A 12,844-nucleotide genomic window follows, 5' to 3' on the forward strand; every position below is an offset into this window, starting at 1 on the left:
ATGCTGTAAGTAAGGAGCTCCATCTCTTGCCAAATCCCCAGTCTGTGTTGGGGGATTGGGGTGAGCCAGGCGTAAAATGAAAATAAATCACTAATTCCTCCTAATAATGCCTGATTTCCTGATTTGATATCCCACATTAATTCTAATTACTCACCCAGAGTCAGGGCATTAATCAACGCGTTAAAACTTCTCCTCGCTTAGCAACACTGACGTGCCAGGCATCTGGCACGGCCGGGGCGCCGGGGATTTGTCTGTCACACCAGCCCCATCTGCAGCAGCGCTGCGAGGTGGAGGTGAGGAGGGGTCCCTTTGCCAGCTGGGCACATGGGGGGCACAAGGGTCTCGCATGGCTCTGGGGCACGTGGGGCTGGTGGCAGCACCCAGCAACCTGCTTCCATCCTTACAAAGGCGAGTCCTTGGTGCCAGGGTATCGCCAGCGGCGTGGCTCTGCGGTGTGACCCAGCTGCTGTGGTTTCCTTCGTTATGTGGAAATGCCCTGCTAAATAATCTCTCCTCCACAGAAGTACTGATGGATGATCTGCTCATCTCATTCTCTGTTTTTCTTTATTTTAAATATAGACAAGGTGAAACATCCCTCTATAGAGAGAGGTGAAGAGGGAATAAGGGGGAACCACACCTGCCACGATCCCTGGTCTGCCACCGTCATCATCTTCCTGAGCAAACCCCTTCCAGGCAGGAAGGATGGATTGATTTCAATTCAAGTTCATCTAAATCTGTAAACAGGAAGCCTTTAAATAATCCACTCTAATCTTGTTTCACATTTGAGCTACTTTGCTGTTTTCCTACAGCAAGCTGACTGGCGCTGGTCAGCAAAACCCAGCACTTGCTTTTTGCCAGCCTCCATTGTAGTTAAACCAGCTTATTAGAGCTATTATGTAATTAACATTTATTTGGATTTTTTCCCCCACTTTGTGTTGAAAGGCTTAATATTGCATTTATTCACTAGCTGATTTTTTTATTATTATTATTCATCAGTTGAATAAGCTTTAATTTGGATGGTAATTAACTGAAACACGTGCAAACTCAGAATCTACATTTGGTTTTATAAGCCTGCTTTACCTGTCCTAGATACAGGACAAAAAAGGTCTCTCAAAATAAGTTTTTTAAAATTTAAAAGCCATACAATTTATTAAAGGCAGCATTAGAGGTAGTTAATGAATTCAGCTTGGTTTCTGGCTCTGGGGTCCTTGAGGACTTTCAGCCGTATAGATTTCAACCTTGCAGATGTCACTGCTAGGACAAGGGTGGAAAATGAGCCTTTCTGCCTTTTGGGGTTTTGCAGCCTCTCAAATGTGACCGAGCTTACCCTTGAGCTGCAGACAGTCCTTTTGCTGCACTTGCAGAGCCCGTTGCTGTTGCCAGGTTCTGGGCTTGTATTTCTTTCCAGTGTTTGGGTGCCTCCTGAGTTGTTGGCTTAGCATTAACTTCTGAGCATCAAATTCTGCATTTACACAGGGCTTATTAACCTACAGTAATTTTATGCCTCAACTTAGAGTTTCAAATCAAGAGAGTTAATTTTTAGGAGAAATACAGACCTAAAATACTCTCAATTAGCAGTAATATTTAAATACATCCTGCTCCTAGGGCTCAGGCACCAGCAGCCATCTGAGCTCGAGGAAGAAGCGGAGTCCTCCCACGCTCAAACCTAAAACTGGGTTGTTGCCTGGCAGTGTCAAACCCCACTCACACTGCGCCCCAGTGGTTGTCCTCCCAGCGGTGAGAGCCACCCGCCTGCCCACCAAGCTTCGGAAAGTCTCCTTTCAAGAGAAATCAAACGTTTGAGAAGACAAACTGAAAACCTGTAGACAACGTGCACATGGAGCCCACCACCTGCCGAGCCTCATCCTGCACCAGAGACCGCTGCCTGCTTCCCCATGGGATGCTCGTGGCATCACAGGGACCACACAGTCTGATGGTGCCGGGTCTACGTGGCAGGCAGTAGTTTTTAAACGAAAAAGCCTGCCCTGGCACCTTGGGTGTGCATGGCTTTATCTGGGTGGAAATCACAGCGCTGCCCTCCGCTACAGGCTGCAGGTCGGTGGTTTATGGCCGGGGGTCAATGGATCCCCAGAGTGCTGTGAGCTATTTCTAAGCATAACTAAGAAAAGTGAGCCTCTCATCAGCAGCCTTACAGTTACTCTACAGGAATTTGTGGCTCCCTGGGAATATTTTTAGGAGGTATACAACTGGGAAGGCTTGCAAAGCTCAAACCAAGATGGATGCATTCACCCAGGAGAGTTTTACAGCCTCCACATTCAAACTCCCCTCTATCCCCTGGGCAGCGCACAGAATTAATTACGCTCCAGCGATGCTGGCATTGCCCCATAGCAGCTGAATTGCCCTCATTTAACCCAGCTGGACACATTCGTACCCCACAGTCCCTCACCAGCTGCAGAAGGACCGACCATGCTCAGCCCCACCAGGCAAAGAGGAACCGGGGGCTTCAGCTGTGCCCCTGCCCAGGCGGCAGTGCATGAGTACTAACGGGGACTTCATTAACGTGCGTGGCCTCTCCCACTGTCTCCAGGTCTCCACATGCCACTAAATCATCTGGTTTGGAACAAATTCACTGGGAAGAACTATAGCAAGTCAGGCAGAGGTCTTGGGCATGGGGAACAACGGTCCATAAAGCAAACATGCAGCAGCGTGCTCAGCTGCTGGGGATGCTGCTGGCACATGTGCTCGGGAAGATTAATATGCACTGAGCAACCAGCAGTGGGGAGGGAAGCTCATGAAGTTCCTCTCATTAGCTCATCGTTCCAGCTGAATTAATGACTCACAAGTTTCGCCCGGCTCTTGCTGGCTCTGCTATTAAATGGCACCATGGATTAGTGGAGGGTTGAGTGCATGTGTATGTGAAGGGGGGCTTAAAAGCCTCTTAGACCCTTTGTGGGGATGATGGAGAGATCTACTCCCAGGATGCTGGGATCAAGTGCAGAGAGGCAGGAGGGGACGCGCTGTGCTCTGCCAGCATCCTTCATCGCTCCCTTACCTCTCACGCAGGGATGAAGCAGGAGAGTCTGGGTGCCCCAAGCTGCAGGAGGAACTCATGGATGGGTTCAAAGTGAATGTGCTGAGGGCAGAAGAAAGGGATTTTGGAGGAGAGCTTGCATACAGAGCAGGGAAGAAGTATGGGCAGTATGGGAAATACAGGTAGGGACAGCTGACACCCTCCCTGCATGTACAGCAAGACTTTTGAGGACCTGTTATCGGTGGCACCATACCTGCAGCCAGCTCCAAGAGAAGGCAAACTCCCTGCTGAGATGTCCCACTTGGACAGCAGCCCCGCTGAAGAGCCTGTGCCCCACTAGTGCCGAGGGACAGGCCAGGGGAGCAAACCTGCACAGACACAGGGTGCGCCTGGAGGGCTTCAGCAAGGCTCTGATTTCAGGGTGCTTTTATTGGGGCAGAGATTAAATCAAGACCAAGCTGAAGCAGGACAAAGCAGGTTCCTGCAGAAGGCTCTGGGATGTCCGGCAGGGCAGCAGCCCAGAGCCAAGCCAGGCGGGAGGGGAGGATTACTTCTGTGAGGGGTACCGTGTGCCAAGGGTATTTTTTACACTAATGATCACATGCCAAACGCAAAGAAGGAGCTTGATGGAGATTAGGGATAACACACTGGCCTTGTAACCCACAGCAGGATGGGGCCAGATCCTGCTCCAGGCTCAGCTGCTTGGCAGGTACTATCTGGGACCAATGCAGCTGTTCATCGAGATGATCTGGAGCATCCCCGTATCCAAACAGTTCGCTGTCCGTGGCAGTCTCCAATGGAGAGAGTGCTCCAGGGCAGGAGCAGGGACTGGGACCTGGGGAGCACTGGCAGAGCTGGCTCCTGAGCCAAGGGGGCTGGGGGTCCTAGAGGGTGGGCTCGGTGGCAGGGCAGGGGGTGGGACCCCAGGTCAGGAACCTGCAGCCTGGTGGGATACCCTGCGGGTGGCTTCGCCTGGCGCTGCAGGTGCAGCAAGGGACCCCCTGGAGCTGGAGGGGGGGGCAGCCGGTACCTCACCTGTGCTGGTGGGAGGGGGAAATAAATCAGCTCGTGCTGCACCGGCTTACTGGCCCGAAGGTTGAGGCAGCTGGTCAGAGGCTTGGCAAAGCCAGCCTCCTCCTTCAGCCCTGTCCTGCTGTCTGTTGGTGCAAATGTCCCTGATGGGCTCCCTGGCATGTCCCAGCCCCTGGCAGCCCCCTGCCCCCTCTGTTCACCTCCTGTTCCTTATTGTGCACCTCCAGCCACTCAGCCTTTGCTTTCCAGCACTGAGCAACCGCCCTTTGGCTGCCTCCTCCTGTGGCTCAGAGAGGGCCAGCCCTACAGAAAAGCCGTGAGCAGATGTTCTCCCTTATCATCGTCTCTGATATTTCCTTCCTGCCTCCTCTCCCCCACCTTCTCCTCCGCCTTTATTCTTTGACTCGAGAGCTGAAATGAAAACACCTCCTTCTCCAACAGCTCCCAACAACAGCAGGAGGGAAGCCAGCTCCATTCTATTGATTTGGAAAAAAAGAAATACAGAGAAATGTCTTGATAGCATTGTATCAAAAAGCTGATGTTGTGTTGTGCTCAGATGTCTCAGGAGACTGGATCTCAGCTCCTCTGACTGTTTGAAGACTCAGCTAAGTCTCCTGGGATCTCAATAGCTCCAAAGCTGCCACAGCAAAGTGAGAAAAATCAGACACATTCACTGCCGGCAAAGGCTTCCTCTGTAGAAATCAAAGGAGGCAGCGCAGAAATGGTGTGTATTCAGCATGGCCAAGGAGCAAGAAGACTGTGAAGGGAAGCAACGGGAGCTAAGGAGCTCAGAAGCAGGGCTAGGAGAAGGCATGCCTTCTCTCTGCTGCCTGCCAGGTATCATCCAAGTAACAACCCAGAGAAAGGAGGGAGGAGGTGAGGTCAGCTTTGGCTGATCAAAGGACTTGGATAACTGAGCTGGGAGCAAGAGGGAAAGCCAGGACATTAGAAACCTTGCCCACTGGAGGAAGGAGAGGGAGGCCAGTTACACACCTCAGAGGGACAAAAGAGGGATGCTGAAGTACCCATGTGATGGATCAATCAGATTACTTTCTTGCTCCTCCTTTGCACAGCTCACTAAGAGAAGCCCTACTGGCTGCATTATTTTCACCCTGTATTTTCACATCATATTTCCTGGCCCTTGAGAAGACAGCGATTCAGGGATATCATTTCCCTGATCCACAGACTTACTGCAGCCTCTGGACAAATTCACACAAGGGTGCAAAACCACCCTGCAAAAAAACCCCAGGGCAACAAACCCTGTCCTATGTCCTATTTCTCATGCTCTCTGCACATTCTTCCTCTGTCCAAACCAATTGTTCATATTCAAAAGTTCTCCCTGAGATTTTCCTGCCAGAGAAGCAAGACTTTTCCAATCTTCCAGGTTCCTCGTGCTTCTGACCTCTCCTGGGCTTCGGGTTGACACCAAGAGGTATTACATGTTTGAGCAGAGCCTTGTGCCACACTCACCTTCGGCATCCACGTGTCCCAGCAGCACACCTGGAGTGCTTACCAGCGTGGGGTTCCTCTCCCTGAGAGAAGGAGCGCAGGCAACGGGAGCACAGGAATTTCTGGGGAGGAGTTAACCACCTTGATCAAGGATTTTCCTCCTTTCCTCCCTGCAGTGAGCCCAAGCGTGCCAGGGACTAGGTGAACTCGGGGTTGCTGCTGGAGCACTCCTGCCTCCTGTGCTGTTAGTGTGCCATCACCCTCCTGCCCATGGTTCTGTCACGCCAGCTCTCCAGCCCATTCATCTCACCTTATTCCCACCAGAGAAGCACGAGGTCACCCCAAGGTAGACATCTTGGGAAGTCAAACAAGCTATGCTCCAGAACTGCCAGGTTTTTTTACGCTGTCTATTTATGCAGACTAAAGAGTTGGTACAGATGTGAGGAAGCAGGACATCCCTGGTGTCTTCAGGAGGAATATGATGGGACCTATTTCCCACAAGCTGGGATAGGCATCCCAGGGCTGCTCATGGCATCAGAGAGGTGCTCTCCTCAGTGCCTCACTAGGGTCAAGGACAAGAGCAATGGGTTAACAGGCTGAATCTCCTCTCTGGAGTGGCTGCAGTGTCTCCTGTCCACTGCTGCCCAGCATGGGCTGGAGCGTGGCCACACTCGCTGGGAGGGGGAGAAAGCCTCCCCCTCTCTGTCCTAAATAACCCCAGCAGATAACTTGGGATCAAGGCACAGAAGAAGAGATGGAAGAAGGCAAAGATGAGATGGAGCTGGGGGTCAGGCCTTGCTTCCGATCCCAGGCAGGAGACCAGCGAGGGACCACATGGCCACAGGCAACGTGAGATGCTCACTGTGGTCCCCAGCAAGGAATCAGCCGGTCGGGCAGGAGGGAAAGTTGCATCTCCAGATGTTTCCTAGCAGGTGGGATGGGATGGGAAATCGGCTCATCAAAGCTCCCCATCACCTCCCTGGCATAGTCTCTCCTTTCTGAAACACACGTAGCAGCTGCAGAGGGGCACAGAGGCAGCACGACGCCTTCCCACCTGCCTGCCCTGTGCCGCTGTGCTCCATCGCCTGGCGGACCACAGACCACGTTGTGCCCACCAGACCCAGAAGCACAAAGACTTGATGGCTCTGCCATCTTTGGGAAGGATTAATGTTAGAGGTTTTCCAAAGTGATGCTATAGTCATCTACCATTGCACACATGCTGTTATTACATTTACAGGCAAGAGCATCAGGTAATCAGCCACGTTCATTAGGAGCTCATTAGCTTTACGGGAGCTTCCTCCTCACCGTGGACTCAGTTGTGGCTCCTTACGGACACGTTACAGTGTTTGCTCTGCAAACGGCTCCAGCAAAATCAATAAGAGCATTCCCATGGCAAGATGCTTTGTGGAATGAGGAAAGGTGTTACTGCCTGGCCAGATGGAAGCACAACACGGAGCTCTCAGCTGGCAGAAAAGCACCCCCTCGCATTCAAAAGCTCAGTCACCAACATCCTAAATTACTTGAATGACTAACTCAACTATTGCTACAAGAGCAATAACATTTCACAAATAACACACGGAGCTCTTTGCTCTTCTTCATTGTGCCAGCTGCAAGGCTTGTGTCGCTGTTTTCTAAGAGATTCCATTACGTTTTCTTAAGATTCCCTCAAAAGCTGCTGTAAGACCTCAGTTTTAAACAAAACACAATTCTCTCTAGTGCTTTGATGCTCCCATCTCTCAGCTCTTTCCAAAGGGCTCAGGATGCCTCTCCCTTTGAAGCCATATGCTTCTAGATTTCACAGGTATGCCACAGCAGCTTCCTCTGGACCAGGGTCTCGGTTGCCCCCCTGGCTTCTGGAGCCTTAGAGAAGACCTGGCAGCCCCATAATGACAGAGCTGAGCTGCAAGGGATGATGCTCCCTGTGACTGGGAGGCCTGGCTCTCTCTGAAAACATTGCACGGTCTCTCCTGCTCCTACTGCAAAGGCTTTTTTTTTTTGCCCAGAAAGGATCTAACGTTACACAAAAGGGAGCTGGGAGTAACCTTCATCCTTTGCTTAGCCCTGTAGGCACCAAATTTTGTACTGAGAGTGCTATACTGATGCTGAGAAAGGAGAATACGCTGGCTTATGCTGGGGTAAACCAGAGGGCACAACCATAGGGAAGTCTGGATGGCTCCTGGGGGAACCCTGCTGCAGGGACTTGCACAGGGAGCGAGGGATTGAGGGAGCTGCTGTACGCCCCAGTAAGCTGAAATCAAATCCTTTCCATTTTGACATATTTAGGACAGGGTACAAGAGGCACATTTTGTACTTGTTGAGAAATTCCCCACCTTTCTACTGGTGAGCATCGCAGAGGCTTGCGTATGCCCTGAGCTCCAGCACTACCAGCTCTCTCCCACAGTACCCCAGACCCCCTTCATGAGCACCCCACAGATCGCAGCTCAGCATCCCACCACGTGCAAGCCGGGGTGCAGAGCCAGACCAGTGACACTGAGCAGGGACAGCCTCAGCCCAGCCGTCACCAGGTAAGTCCGGGCTCAAGCTGGAAAGCCAAGCCAGAGGGTGATGGGTTGGCACAGGCAGGGCTGCGGCGCAGCTTGAGCAGGGACCGGGGGCTGAGCTGCTCCTGCGGGCACAGTGGGGGAGGCAGCAGGCTAAAGTGGGGGCGCACAGAGGGCTGCAAAGGGCTGGCCGTGCCTGGCATGGATGCAAAGGAGCCAGCTGCCCACAGAGCCACACGAGACACACCTTGTCAACATGCCTAGCCATATGTTTGCCCAGGATTAGTGAATGTGCTGCCAGACCCGAAGCATCATAATTTTGCTAGCAGAAAACCACTCAGTATTCTCTCTCACACAATTCACTCAATGCTACTTTATTAGCATGATGAGCCAAGCCAGGGCTGCCAGCTCGCAGCCATTTGATGCTCTACGCTGGTGAACAGGGACAATGCAGGCTGTCCTGGCTGCCCCTCCTGCAGGGCAGTGCCGCAGGGAAGAGCTTCACGGGGCTGCAGGTGGGAAAGCCTTTCCCAGTCCCTGCTGATGGCTCCTGGACCAGGTGCCCTCCCTCTCCCCAGCACAGGGCTGGGGGCAGCCCCGAGCCAGTAGCCGTGGCCCCACGCTGCTGCCAGCATGCCACCTGCCCTGGACCCCCGCAGCAAAGCCGGGGCCATCCCGGCTGCCACTGCTCCTGTTGTAATTCTGTCTCCCGATTTCTCCAATACCAACATCGCTTTCCCTGGTGTTGCCATAACAACTGGCGTTAAGAGCTTGTTGACATTGCCCTGTTGTACTAATTGCACAATTTCCTGTCACTGTTACATGCCAGTTATTTCTTTCAAAGGGCTGAAATTGCTTTCGGCCACCTTGTCTGCTCCCTCGCTGCCTCCCTGGGCCTAGTTAGGGAGCTTGAGCGAGGGAGCAAATGAACCTGAAATGCCCCAGGGAAGCGTCGTTTAACCTCGTCCAGAGCAGCCATGGGCTCTGTAGCTGAAGCACAGGTAGTTTCCAATATTTTGCCTACACTGATGCTTCCACCATTGTGCTGGCTGAGCATGACCTCTGCAGCAGAAGCAGGAAAATTTAGGAATGGGTGGCTGCCACATGCAAAGCCTGGGACAGAGTTTGGGTAACACGCAATGGCCACCCCCTTCCCCTCCAGCATCACTTCCCCAGGCTAGGGAACCCATCTCAGGGATGGGGGAAGAAGCGTGGAAGGGATGTGCCTTCATCAATGCCAGGGACAGCTATGCCATACTGCCCCATGCCCCTTCCCCTGGGAGCTCTGGCACACCCAGCAAGGAGCTGGAGGGGTCCCAGAGGTCCCCAGTCACCAGGAAGGGCTACCCTCTCCTGAACGGGGGTCCCTGGGATGCTGTGGCATGAGGCTGATGGGCTGCCTCTGAGCTCAGGGGTTTTGCTCTGTGCTTTGACAAAGAGGAAATTACTAGGAGCATCGATTGCATTGATCCAGCCCAGTTTTCAAAGGATGTTTTGGTCACCTTGAGACACTCATTATCTCAGCCCATGGCAGCCAAGCCTCTCTCCAGCCAGAGCTCTTCTTGGTTGATCTCTGGTCTCACCCGGACCCCTAATTTCCTCGCCCCTGGTGGGTGCTGCAGGTTCCTGGAGACCCCTTGCAATCCTAGCCTAGGGTCTCTCACAGCAGCTTCATGGCTTGCAGCAGAGAGGTCAACCCTGCTCCGACCACTGTGGGTGGAGGGGAGAAAGCATCTCAGCCCTGAAGGCTGGCTGGGAAAAGTGGGGAGCCTCCTTCCCAGCCCTGTATTCCTATCAGCCCCACAAACCCAGCTGTCACCTAGGGATGCTGGGTGAAAGGTGTGGGCAGGCTGGATGCAAGGGGAACTCCCAGTCACCACTGGGCACTCCTACACAAGCAGCAAGGCTGCCCTGTTGTGTTCCTTCGTAATTTATCACCAAGACACTCACTTTATAAATATTAAATGAAGGGCTCCATAAATTTTTAACACAGAAATAAAACTGCATTTGGTGGAGGAAAGAAAAAAACCCACCACTCCTCACCCCTTTCTGTTGTCCATCTTCCTTTCCCTGGCCTCGCCAATGGTGGAAAAAAAGCACTGCTCTCAGTCCCATGGCTGCTCACGCGAGGATGGAGCTGATATTTCTGCAGGGTGCTCAAAGGCAGCTCCATCTGTGCAAGAGCACGTCACTAGCATGCCTGCCCAACTCGCTGGGCACCGAGCAGGTCACACTGCAGACAGTCGCACTCTTACATCATTAAATGTAATCATAAAATGCTGTGTCCTCAGCTAGTACCATCCAAAGTGACCTGGAGCCGCTGCCCGTGTAACATCCATGCCCGGCACTAGCCTTCAGTACTTGCTCCAAGGCATCTGGTGTATTTTGGATTCAAATTCAGTTTTGTACAGGACTAACCAGTCCCATAGAGGTGGCTGAGGCACACGTGTGGTGAGCAGGCACGACGGCAAGTCTCCAGAATTCTCTGAGAAGACCTTGGAAAGGGCTGCAAGTGGTCCTTGTGTATTTGGGGCAGCCCCAAGTCCCTCTCCAAGGGTTCTGAGAAGTGCCAAGATCCCTCCTGCTCCCCTGGGTCACGCATTTTGAATCCAGCAAGATCAGCAGCAAGCATCACTGTGGGTTCCACACGTCAGCAATGGCCACCGTCCTGGTGCCCCAAGACCCAAGCAGGGCCCAGCACACCCAACAGCAGTGACCCTGTGAGCCACCTGCACCATCAGCGGTGTCGGTAGCAGGGGACACGCCACCATTCCCTGGCACACAGGCCACCGTGTCACTGCCTGTGATCATTTGTGATTGCCCACTCAAGCTAGGGCTTGCTGCTGGTGTGCTCTTCCCCTTGTCGTGGCTTTCTACTGGGCCTCCCCGTTCCTGGTGCTCTGGACATGGAGGAGGAGGAGGGGGCCGCCACTGGCCGCAGCCCTGGAGGCCAGGTGGCATTGATTTGGGGCTGGCTGGTGTATTGGGTTTGCGTGGCCAGGTCAAACCACCGCAGCCAGGCAGGTGCTTTGAACACATGGCTTTGCAGGGGCTGCTAACGAGGGGCACAGCGCTCCGAGCACAGCCGGCACACCCCTGGGAGCTGCAGAAACACACTCATCCCTCACTGTCAGCCTGCTGCAATGAAGAGCACGGATGAATCATTACGACAAGTGCTACTACAGCCCAAGTGCAAATCAGGGAAGATTGGACCTTTGGCAAATAATAGCTCTTTGCTCAAGTGTGCTACTCTTCTGTATTTGACTGTGGCTGCTTGTGCTAACCCCGTTGCAGGGGATGCAACTCCTTGGGGTCCCGCACACATGCCTCTGCAGTCCAGCTGCAACCCCCTCATCCCTGACGGACGGCAAAGGAGTGGCCAGTGGTCAAAGCGGCCCCAAAGATAGTTACATCCCATCAGGCGCTGCAGTATCTCAGCATCGCTATGCTGCTTACCTAGCAGAAACCAGAACGTGGCTAGAAAAGCCCGATGCCAGATTACACTGTGCCTATTGTTCTCCCCTCACCCTCCGTGGGACCCGCTTTCTCCCCTCACAGCTCTCTGTGAAGTGCAAATGCCAGCAAATCCCTGCTCCTGCAGTCATTAACGGCACAGAGGAGAAAAAAAATGTCAGCAGCTTTCTGATCAGAGTGGCTCAGGTGGACATTGCCTGGACTCCCCTCAGCCAAATGGGGACAAAGAGGAATCCCACTGAGCTTTTTCTTTCCTGATGAGTGCCCCAAGAGTCATCTTGATTCTTACACTGCAGAGAGACCCTAACTTTGCAGCCAGCATACTTGTAAGAGTGCATTGCTGCTTCAGTGAACTCCAGCTTTCTGTCAAGATTTTGTTGTTTCTCTGCACATGAGAAACAGAATCAATGCCTACAATGCTGTGTGGATGCAATAGGTTTAATTGCCCCAGAGCCCCTGCTAAGCAAGGTTTGCCTGCTGCAGTCAAGATTCGGGGAAGCCTCTAAAGCAGGAACAATGCTGCACGGTGCCTGGACATCTTCATAGCTGAACTAGCACCCTGCATCTGCCAGCCTCCCTGGCCAAGCCTCCCCACATCACGGCTCCTTGGTTGCCCAGAGCATCATCCCCATGGCAGGGGCCAGCAGGGAGGACAAGGAAGCAGGTTATGCTGGGTGGTGATGTCTCCCAGCCCAGCAGGTTGAGGAAGGCTCCCAAGCTCCCAGCTGCCAATCCACAAAACAGAGCCAGGCATTAAACAAAACAAAAACTCATGAAAGTGATTTTAAAAATAATAATGGCGACACGAGTTATTACAATCTGCACTCAGCTGGGCGTGGGGCTTATTGAGTATTTTCCTGGCTTTTCATCAGACTGTGGGATTGCCCCAGACACCGGGGCAGGGTGTATGACAAGGAGAGACAACGATCAATTTTTAATATTGCATATTTAAGCAGGCTTGGGCTCCAATCCATCATATCCCCTGGCTTTTCCTAAAATTAATCTTCAATAGCTTATCGAGAACTTCAGAAAATTAATATCCTAGCATCTCACCTTAGGGGAACAGCACTTTCTCTGGCTGAATATGCAAGCAAGAGCGAAGAGTGAGAGATGAAGTGGCTCCCTGAAAAACTTCAAGTTCAAAAGATGGTTTCAGCAGAGCCACCCACCACCTCCGCAGGGTTCCAGCTCTGAGGATGCTGCCGGAGAGCTGCGGAGCAGCACTGCAGGAGAAGCTGGTGGGAGAGCGCGCCTGGGGAGCTGCACAGAGCCTGCGGCCCCGTCTCCTCTATGGCTCACTCCCACCAAGGACGGGACACAGGGTGATGGGCAGTGCAGAAAAGACACTGCCCTTCCCAGGCAGCTGGGGACACTTCACCTTGCAGCTTCCTATCCG

The 12,844-nt window shown here is 52.9% G+C and overlaps 1 long non-coding RNA gene across 4 annotated transcripts in view; it reads right to left on the reverse strand.

Annotated features, from left to right (window-relative positions):
* The window catches only part of LOC119151588, a 44,822-nt gene that overhangs the window by 23,362 nt on the left and 8,616 nt on the right, over window positions 1-12,844 (reverse strand). The window contains exon 2 of one of the 4 annotated variants that reach the window (XR_005105466.1): window positions 3,014-3,094. The exons of the other annotated variants lie outside the window; for them this stretch is intronic. This is a non-coding gene — a long non-coding RNA (uncharacterized LOC119151588). The remainder of the gene's footprint in view (window positions 1-3,013; window positions 3,095-12,844) is intronic. 4 annotated transcript variants of the gene reach the window in all.

The sequence above is a fragment of the Falco rusticolus genome, chromosome 7, assembly GCF_015220075.1.
Source record: "Falco rusticolus isolate bFalRus1 chromosome 7, bFalRus1.pri, whole genome shotgun sequence".
NCBI lineage: Eukaryota > Metazoa > Chordata > Aves > Falconiformes > Falconidae > Falco > Falco rusticolus.